Genomic DNA, 9,934 nt, shown 5'->3' on the forward strand with positions numbered 1-9,934 from the left:
TGGAAAAAAAAAGAAATTCGTTAGTTATTTTGGGAATAGAATTTTTTTTGAGATTCCACGTGGGATTGAAGTCGTGTTTGGAATCTCCTGGGCCAGTTGGTATTCGGAAATCGTAGTGTGGGAGCTTTTGTATTTGTATTTTGTGGGGAAAATGATTCGGAGTTGGTGTCATTTCGAACGGGGCTTCCGTGTTTGTCGTTTGGAAACGTTGGGAAGAGTTTAAATTGAGTGTAGTAACTCAAATGTAGGGATACACATCGTAGCGACTTTCTTTTTGTTGCCTAGAGAAGGTGAATGGTTCGATGAAAAATGGAAGAGCCTAGAAACGTTTTACGGTTTCATCGGTCCAATTAACATTCCGTGACTGGACCAGTGTCAATGCGAGCAACGCTCGAAGGTGCAGGAGTTCGTTCATCTCTTCGTTGTCATTGCGCCCTGGTCCGGACGTGGGCAAGTTCCTCGCGCAATGTTCGTAAATCCATTACAAAAGAGGATGACCGATCACATTGTTATTTTCCATCGCTTTCGGCTGCTATTCTTACCCCATTTGCTCTCCTGCGGATCGGCCCAGATGCGTTGTGCCTCAGAGATCAAGAACCCTCCTTCGTGGGAGCAGATCCGAAATATTTTGGTCGCGTGTTCGTACGCGAGCGGTAACTGTGGGAATGAAAATTCGGGAATGCCGAGCTCCCGGACGGATAGTTACGATAAAGAATATGGCGAAAGCGGGGAAGGAGAGAAATTGCGAAAGTTTGGAGAGAAAGAAATAAAAGCCTGAAATTACGCATCGATGAACGAAAGGTGCTTCGAGAATCATTCACAGAGACGAAGCTGAAAGAGAAGCATTTGAGAGACGCTCGGGCTCGGAGCCGCGGATCGGAGGCTCTACTACGGACTCTCGCGGTTTCTGCTACCATAATACCCGCCGCGATTGAGCCTTCGAACGGGACAAAACTGTGAGAACCTCGGAGAAATTCCAAAGGGTGAAAGCTCCCTTCGCACCACAATCTCGTCCCGAATGGTACGAGCCGAATGGAAGGGATTTCTAGAGCAGAGCGGAAAGTACATTTGGACGAGGAGAGACGAACCCGTGGAACCGAGGATCATGCGAATCGAGGACGAAGAAAGATAAAAATGGAAAAAGTTGACCAGGATTCGCTGATGACCACGAAAGATGATTTGGAAGAGAAGAGCGCAACGTGCCCAGCTAATCGAAACGTTGGTCCGGTTATTCGGACTTTTGGCACAAGGCGGGGGAAGAGGCTGACGGTTATTAAGGGGTTTCTCGTAATAATAACGCGTCTGGAAGAAAGAGAGAGAGAGAGAGGAAGACACGAACTGCACGCAGCAGCCGCAGGGAGTGAAAAGCATCAAAGCACATAGTGCCTGTGGACGATAGGCCAAGGGATTGTATATAGAGAAAGAAGAGCCGAGGAACATGGCCCGGGGCCTAAAAATCCTTCATCCCGGTGAGGAATACCTCGAGTCTCGGGCAAACCACCGGTGGTGGACGCCCCCGACTCATGGGAACTTCCTCGGGGCAATATACCAGGGCATTCAAGAACATTTTCGTCCTTTTTTCCCCCTGCCTCTTCGCTCATTGCTCCCTCTCTCGTTCCCCTTGGCCAGCGCCGATCGAGAGAGCCTTTCGACGGCCATAATTTCTCTCGCGATATTCCGCCAGAACTATCGAGTCAAAGTCCATTCGATGTTGGAATCGGTAACGACACTGGTTCCACGATCGCCTAATTCTCGACTCTCCCTCGTACTTCTGCTCCCGCGATAAATCATCGAGGAAGCGAGGGACCTCGACCTCGGCCCCAGGAACAGAGGAATCGTCTCGACAAACGAACTAAAAACTCTGCAAGAGGCTGAAGCAATCGGAGCTCGAAGAGTATCTCGACGATGACTGCGGATGCGAAGAAGGTAAGCTAAGAATCGACGTATATGCGAGAACGGTATGCGGGTGAGAAAGACCCGGAGGGGTCCAGAGTGTGTTCCGCCCACGTTTAGGTGCACACCGAGTGGTGCAAACCACCGCTCTTCACCCTGACCGTAACCCAAAGCGATGTGTACCTCGACGTCCAACGACCGTGTCTCTCCTTCCTATGCGCATAGAGCCTGCGCTAAAAGTTGCCTCCAAATTCATCAGGTCAGTCGTTTTTTCGACTTGGAGAACATTCTTCAGGCACTTTTCTTCCCTGTGCAGCTCACACGAGACACGGCGATTTAATTACGATGGCTGATCCGAGGAGAAGACTTGCAGAAGTGGGAAAAGTTGATGCAACGCTCCACCATCTTGACCCACGTTGCCCACGGCACCTTGACACTAAAGCTATTGAAAATTTGGCTCCACGACTGTAAAAGAACACCGACAAAAACTCACGGACGGTACAACACCATTTAATTATTTTGGTTAAGGTTAAGGTCAAGAATTTGCTACGATTGGTCCCGAAGCCAAAAAACAAACACACACACACACACACACGCCCAAAAAAACGGATAGACAATTTGCGCGATTGATACTAAACCGTAATCACGATTATCTACGTATAATGGACAAAATGTATCAGACATTATCCCCCCGCTCTAAAGGTACTGCTAACCGTTGCGGCTATTCATTCCCTCATGGACAATACTCAAAACCCACCACACACAAGATTGAGCTTCGATTAATTGGTATTTTTGGTCGTGTGAGATTTGGTGTCCGTGATTTTTTGATGTGTGACATTTCGACTGTGGTATTGTTTAGACGTGCCACCAAAAATTGAATTATCGGACGTGCTGAGAGTTTGCGCTAGAAGTGCGAGCCTTCGAAGAATCTTCGCTGGAGCTTGTAAATGATTTTTGATGCAAACTGTATGGGGATTTACACATAAAATCGACATTTCTCTCGCACGCAGAGAATCGGTAAAGTCCGTAGCGGAGTTTCGCGATTCAGCGGGGAACTCGCGGGAGTATGACGAAAGGAAAAAAGATGAGTTGTTGCTGGGCCTGCTTCTCCACCTGCAAGAGAGCGCAACTGACGAGGCGAGCACACGCGATCCTCCAGTCTTTTTTTCTCGTCTCTCCTCCTCGCCCTCGCATTTTTCTCGTTTCTCTCTCTCGAGCTCCGAAGACTTTGGTGGCGTGGTCGTTCTCGACCGCCCCCGCGGGCACACGCCAGCATCACGCGAACTCCGAACGAACCACCGCCACCATTACGACGAGGAAGAAAGAGACGGGCTGTGAAAAAATCGCCCTACGACGCGTAAGAAACAACGAGAAATGAAAAACCATACAACACGAGCCTTCGGCGGAATTCGCGAAGAAAATTATTCCTCGGCACGGGGAATCCAACAAGTGGAGAAAATACTTTTTGGCCATTAAAACCTTACGAATTTAAATTCGATTCTCCGAAGACTGACACAAATATTTAATCACTGTTTTCATACCCAACGCCGAAAAAACTTGCCCATCTGTTCAAAAATATCGTTCAAACACTCACAAAAACCAGAATTTTCAATTTTTTCTTCGTCCATCGAAATAACTTTGATATCGATCGTTCTAATTAATTTGAAACGCACATTGCTCCCCGGCAAAGTTTTCTCCAAGCACGTACGCGATCCTAAGGAGAGTGTGTTTCGAGGCGGAGAAAATTCTTGATACTTTTCAGGAGGTTGAATTACAGGAGCTAAAGCCAGTGGCAGTGATAATTTTCTCGATTTCTCTGTACGTGTTACAGGCTCGTTGCTGGCTGGCAAGCAAGTCAAAGTTACACACGTCTCGTGCGGGCTGCTGCGGCAGAGGAGGAGAGCAGCACACACGAGAAAACGTCGTACATGTCGTCGTCGCCGTTCATCTCGAAGAAGATTCTCGATCGTCCTGCTAGCTGTAGTTAGTAATAGTCCATGTATACGAGTACGTGTATCCACGGAGTGTATCGTCCGTCTCGCGAGCCTCGGTCCCACGCTCCCTCGAACGTTACAAGTTCATCCTTGCCCGCCGGCACAACTGCTCCCGAATGGTAAATGCGCAGATTCCTCTTTCTTTCTCACTCGAATACGAGGCAAAATCCGCTGACAGAGTGAAAGAGGAAGAGAGCGAGAGAGCGAAAGATCATTCCATGTTTCGAGCAACGTGCCACAGCAGCTTCTCCCTATCATTTGCTGGCCGTATAGTCTCGAGAACAAAAATCCCCGGTCGAGGGAGTCAGAGAAGGAGAACGGGAGATTAAGCATTATTTTACGCGTTCGCGTTGCGGACCTTTTTGCATCGCGTTCTAAATCGAATATTCTTGTTATTAAGAAAGGAATTTCAAGGCATTTACTTACTTTTCGGGGCGAGCTAACGATATACAAAATCACAGCTTCCTGCTTATTTATACGTTTTGACTAATTTCGGGCAATTAGTCTCATTCGAGCAGCACATCGAAAATACAGTTATCTCGGCCAGCTTCGTCTCTTCGTGACCGAGAGCATCCCAGCCGAGAGTGCAAATCGCCGATGCTTGACCCTCGCTCGCGGGATACCAAAGTCATCCACTCGCCGTCATATTAACGATCTCCGGGGAGCGAGACACCGCGAGAGAGATAAAACATGCTTCGAGAATCGTGACGATTCCACCAGATCGCAAAACCACCCAGGGCGATCGCACCACCGATCGCGAGAACGATCGCGACGACCGTGATACGCTTCCTAACTGAATAAATCACCGAAATTAACCGCGTTTTTACTTTGAACCAACGTTTTCTTTTCAAAAAGAAAACTTTCAGCTGAAACTTTATTTGAATTCTTATTCGCGATCAGTCAATTTGATGCAAAATACGACCTTAAACTAGTCCGAATTATCGTCTGTTGATAATTCGTTACAAAATTTATTCCAAAGCACGTACCCGCCAACGAAACCCGATTCGTTAATCGAGTGCATTCTCATGAAAATGGTAAATACTAAAAAAATCGATTGCGATTCGTGTCACGTGGCATTTCGTGAGTCAGCATTACAGCAGAGCGATCATACCCGATCATCAATTGACGGAATTAAAATTTTCGGCAAATAATTCGTTTCCGGTCACCGTCACGACGAAACGAATTATTCACGGGTACGTGCATGCTCAGTCACTGAATGCTCAAGTCCTGGTCAGTGGTCTCGATCTCTGGATTGTTATTAATTAGGCAGTTGGCTGTCGGGCCTGTGCCAGGTGGACGGATTCACCTGCAGTTCCCGCGATGCTCACCGCATCCACAAAGACATACACACGACTCGCTATCTCCTCGTACGTTTCAACCTCGTCAAACGCATCATCGGACAATCAGCTTACGAGCTGGTATTTCGAGAACACTGCACGTCACTCTCGGAGCTTTCGAAATGCACTTCCATTCACAGTGCAACGCAGCTACGAACTTTTGACTCGTCCACTCGTCATGGCATTTGGCGATCGATTAGGAGCTGCTGCTCGGACAGTCCGAACGATTTGTGGCTCCGGTACGAAGAATAGTCGTCGCAAGTTCAATGAAATTATTTCCTCATTTTTTGCTCTGAACGACGCGTTACACGTAATTGGAGAGCAACTGCTGGACTCGATTAACAGTTTATGAAATTTGAAAATCGAAATTCCACTGTTTCGATGTCATTATGGGTTTGGAGTATTCCTGATTGTAGGATCGGATTGGAAAAACTTGATTTATTTTAATGCTATGAATCGGGCTGCGGCCCCGATCGTGGCAAAGGGGCCGTGAACCTTGGACTGATGGATTTTTGAATTTTCAACCGGAAGTGGGAAGATTGATAACGCGAAACTGCGTAAACTTTCGAACGCTTAAAATGGGAGTTTTTGAATCCTCTGAAAAGTTCTGGACAGAGCGCAGGATTTTTGGCTTCGAAGAGTGAAAATTTTGCCTTTCCCACATTTATTGAAACCGCAGTCCCAAAGTTTGCTTCGTCTCCAAATTACGCGATTCCCATCCGTCAAAGTGTGAAACTCCGACGAATAATGTGCGATGAAACGACACGAAAAATAGCGACAACGAAAAGCGTTGGGAATAGTGTAAAAATGAAAAGATCGTGAGGTTAATTCCGGAAGTGAAGAATCCCGAGGCTGAGCGAGGAGCGGACGCAGAAGTATTAACCGAGATTCCGAGCTCGTTCGAGCCGTCCAGTATCTCATGATTTACTCCGGGCCCGCGAGATAAAATTTCGCTTGCCGTAAGATTTACGGTAAGATTTAGTGGGAGCGATAATGCCCCATTTATTTATCTGTATGTTTCGATCGCGGTGATTCACAATCGCAGACACTCGCGATTTAAGGGGGTGTTTGGAAACGTATTTTTTCTTCGATTTGTTTTCCTCGCCTTTTGCTTGGCTCGCGGTCTGTGTATGTGGAAGAAGCGAGCATACAAAACCCTTTGAGAGTGCAGGGCTCATGTGTCTTCGTTTCGAAAGCTTATCCAGCGTCACGATCGCTCTGCTCTCGCTACCGGGGTGAGAACACGAGATTGTGTTCGGCCAACTGAGAATTATAGGTACGCGGTGTTAACTCTTCCAAGCCCACTTAAACCCTGGCCCGAGCTATATAACAAAGGCTACCACGTGCTCGCAAACGTCACATTAGTTCTCTCGATGATCTCTCAACTCTCGCACCGCGCGCGCAACGCTTTTTTCTCTTCATTCAATTTTCTAAAACCACCCCCACGTCGAAGAAGAAACAATCTTTCGAGATTTTATCTCCACAAATTATAAGGCTGCAGTGTCCTTCGTGACGGAGAACATAAATTATCGTTTCATCACCTTCCTCCGAATGACTGCGACGGCCCATCTTAAATTCCATTGGATCCTTTTTTCCTGATTTTTCGATCCAGATCGTGTCCTCAGATACGTATTACAAAATTATATGTTTTTTCGATCAATCATCGATCCCATAAATACAGTCGTTGCTCCTCTATGCTGAAAACGTTGAAAAAGATAATCGATCGTATGCAAGAATTACGATTACGTATCGTATAACGACACCTTTTATGCCTGGAGGCTGCTCCGGCAGTAATGAAAATGTCCTGAGCCTGGGAGAATGACGTTAACTTTCATGGCCTGACGGGCGTTTTATATTGCATGGACATTTTCATACAAAATCGACAGTTTTTCTTTAATTTTCTCAAAAAAACCGCCCCCGAGGGGGAAGGAGGGAAAAGACATTGGAGATTTTGAGAAAGGGTAAGAAACGCAGAAATTGCAATTGAGAGAAATGCAATTTGACGGTGTTTTATTCCAATGAGCGTAATTTTCGTCGTTTTCACCAACGACGAGACAAATAATCAATTTTTTACAAAAAAGAATGAATTTAAGTTGATGCTTCCTTTCAAAATGTCCCCAATGCCATTTTGCGACAAAATTTTTCGAGTTTTTGCACTTAAGTTTGACTTGAAGTTTTATTTTTTGTGCCAAGTATCCAAATCGTCTTCGTCCAATGGTAACGGCGTAAGAAACCGTAAAAAAATAGAAAAAATGGGGAACGCAAGCACCGAAAGCAGCGCTTTGCGAGGCTAGCACTCCGGTAGGCGGCAGCACTGAACGTGCTCCGGTAAATGGTGTTGCCAAAGGCTCAGCCAGAGGCGGGTATCGGAGCGAAAAATAAATGATAGCGGGGTTCTCTTACATGTAGCAGCAATGTACGCACGAGGTGGGCTGAAATGGGAAAGAAAAAGAGCGAGAAAGGGAGAAAGAAAAAGAAAAATGTTGGCTCGGAAGGCGCACCTGTAATAAAACGCCGTAGCGTTTTCGATTCTGGCAATTTCGCGGTTTACCACGTGTGTATACAGCACCGAAGTATAAAGTCGTTTCTCGCCGCACCACGACGTAATAATGAACCACGAAAAGTGATGATAAAGTGAAATGAACGATTATTAAAAAGCTTACAGGTGTTTATCGCGCCATTCTACAGTCTCCTCGTTTCGTTTCAACCATCCCAGTTTTTGCCTCGTAGCACGAGCAGGCGGCGGCGACGGCGGCACTCAACAGTTTTACCCTTCGATTCGACAAACGTATTCCTCAAATTTTATGAGCAATTGCGTTCAAATAGAATTCCAATGAAATTTCATCGATATTTTAAGCTGATTGAAAAAACGAACGTGTCGGTAGCAATATGGAAGGAGTTTGGAGGCAAGAAGTACGGTTTGGTCAGCGTCTTTTTCGCCGGATAATAGAGCGAAGTTGTAAACGTCAATAGATTTATCACTCGTAAGACCATCTCGGCAAAATATCAATTCTTAAGAAGCCAGAATCATTCTTATCTCGAATATTCATCTCTGGGAATGAAGACTTTCAAAAGTGTCAAAATAACGATTTAAAAAAATCATCTTAAGGCGTAATTCCGAGTCGAATTGCGCCCGAAGCAATGCAAATTTCCCTCCGACTGGTGCGCCGTCTCAGTCCCTTCCTCATTTTCTTTGTCCATCCATAAACTCGAACATGGCAACAAAATGTTAGTCAGTTGCAGAGAAAACGTTGGAGGGCGAAGCCGAGCGCGCTCACAAAGAAATTTGACATGCACACATGGTAATGCGACCACAAAATTGCTCGCTCTTCGACTCTCCCTTCAACGGAGCACTTTCTCGCGTGGCGCTCACCGTACGAGTCATTTTCCTTTCTTTTACTCCGTCCAGAGCTCGCGCTTCTCTCCGCTTTCTTGCATGTGGCGATATCACAAAGTGGACGAAGCGCTCGCGTGCTCAACTCCAACTTCCGGTTCCGGCGCGTGCTCCTTCAGAAATATACGCTCTCAAATGCGAGATTCGAATGCGCACGTGCACACGATCATCTACCGGGTGGCTCCAAATCTATTCAAAGTTTCACATCAGACCCAAACCTCGCCCTCGAGATATTTCGATCCACTATTTTCCCACTTTCATTGCTAACCAAAAGTTTTTTCCTTCACTTTCAATGCCAAAACATTCCTGACAAAAATCCAGTAGAACTGAGTGATCTTTGCACAACTATATTTTCGAAAATCCCAAAAAACGAAACTTTCAAATAATAATTTCATTATTTCAAAAATATAATCGGTAAGAGACCAACATCTTTATACAATCTTATTATTAAAAAACGTTTGAAGAGTTCGTTTTGACTAGCGCGTCGCAACAGCTGTCGCTGCTCTTGATGTCCCGCTGTCAGTTTTGTTTACAAATTTTATAGCTTATCAAGTAAGTTTACTGTCCAAAGTATAGCAGTGGAGGAAAATGTAGAAATGAAGGATAAAAATGGTCGTTAGGTAAAAACTGATGAAAGAGCGTGGCGAATCAAACGAACGACAAAATATGACGAAAAGGTCGAACTGACGTCACATGTGTGAACATATATTGAGTGCAGCGTTGCCAAACGTTACCAATCCACTTGTCGTGTAATCCTAATAATTTCTCATCAGATATTTTTTCATATTTCAGCCGATTTTCAACGATAAGGTTCGGAAACTAAAATACGTCTGTATTCTTGAATATCCACGAAATACAAGGATCTATTTTTATTGCAAAATCTTGGACATAACCATAGTGAAAAAATTTAATAACTTTTAACGTCTGTACGACTTTCATGTGCCGGAGTGTTAGGTGTCAGAGAGAATTCGGCATTCAACAATAAATTTGCTGCTAAACTGCACGGTAACAGCGTCCAAATTTTGCAAATCTCGGATAGCGAATATTCACCCATCTACCTTAAAAGAACCGAATTTACGATTCGGCAAATTTCCATCGCTTAGCCTTTTTTCTTTAAAAATAGTTCATCGAGAGCCGTCAAAAGTATTTCCAACTTGCGAATATTTCGCGGTAATATCAAGAAAAAATGTTGGTTCACAAAAGATTGAATTTACTCGAAAATCGTAGAAAAATCGTGGCTCCCAGTGACCGTTTCTCATCTTCAACTAGCGAAGCCGCAGTCCGGCCACCCTGTATCCATGTTCGCATACGCGAAG

This window comes from Venturia canescens, chromosome 5 (genome assembly GCF_019457755.1).
Source record: "Venturia canescens isolate UGA chromosome 5, ASM1945775v1, whole genome shotgun sequence".
Lineage (NCBI taxonomy): Eukaryota > Metazoa > Arthropoda > Insecta > Hymenoptera > Ichneumonidae > Venturia > Venturia canescens.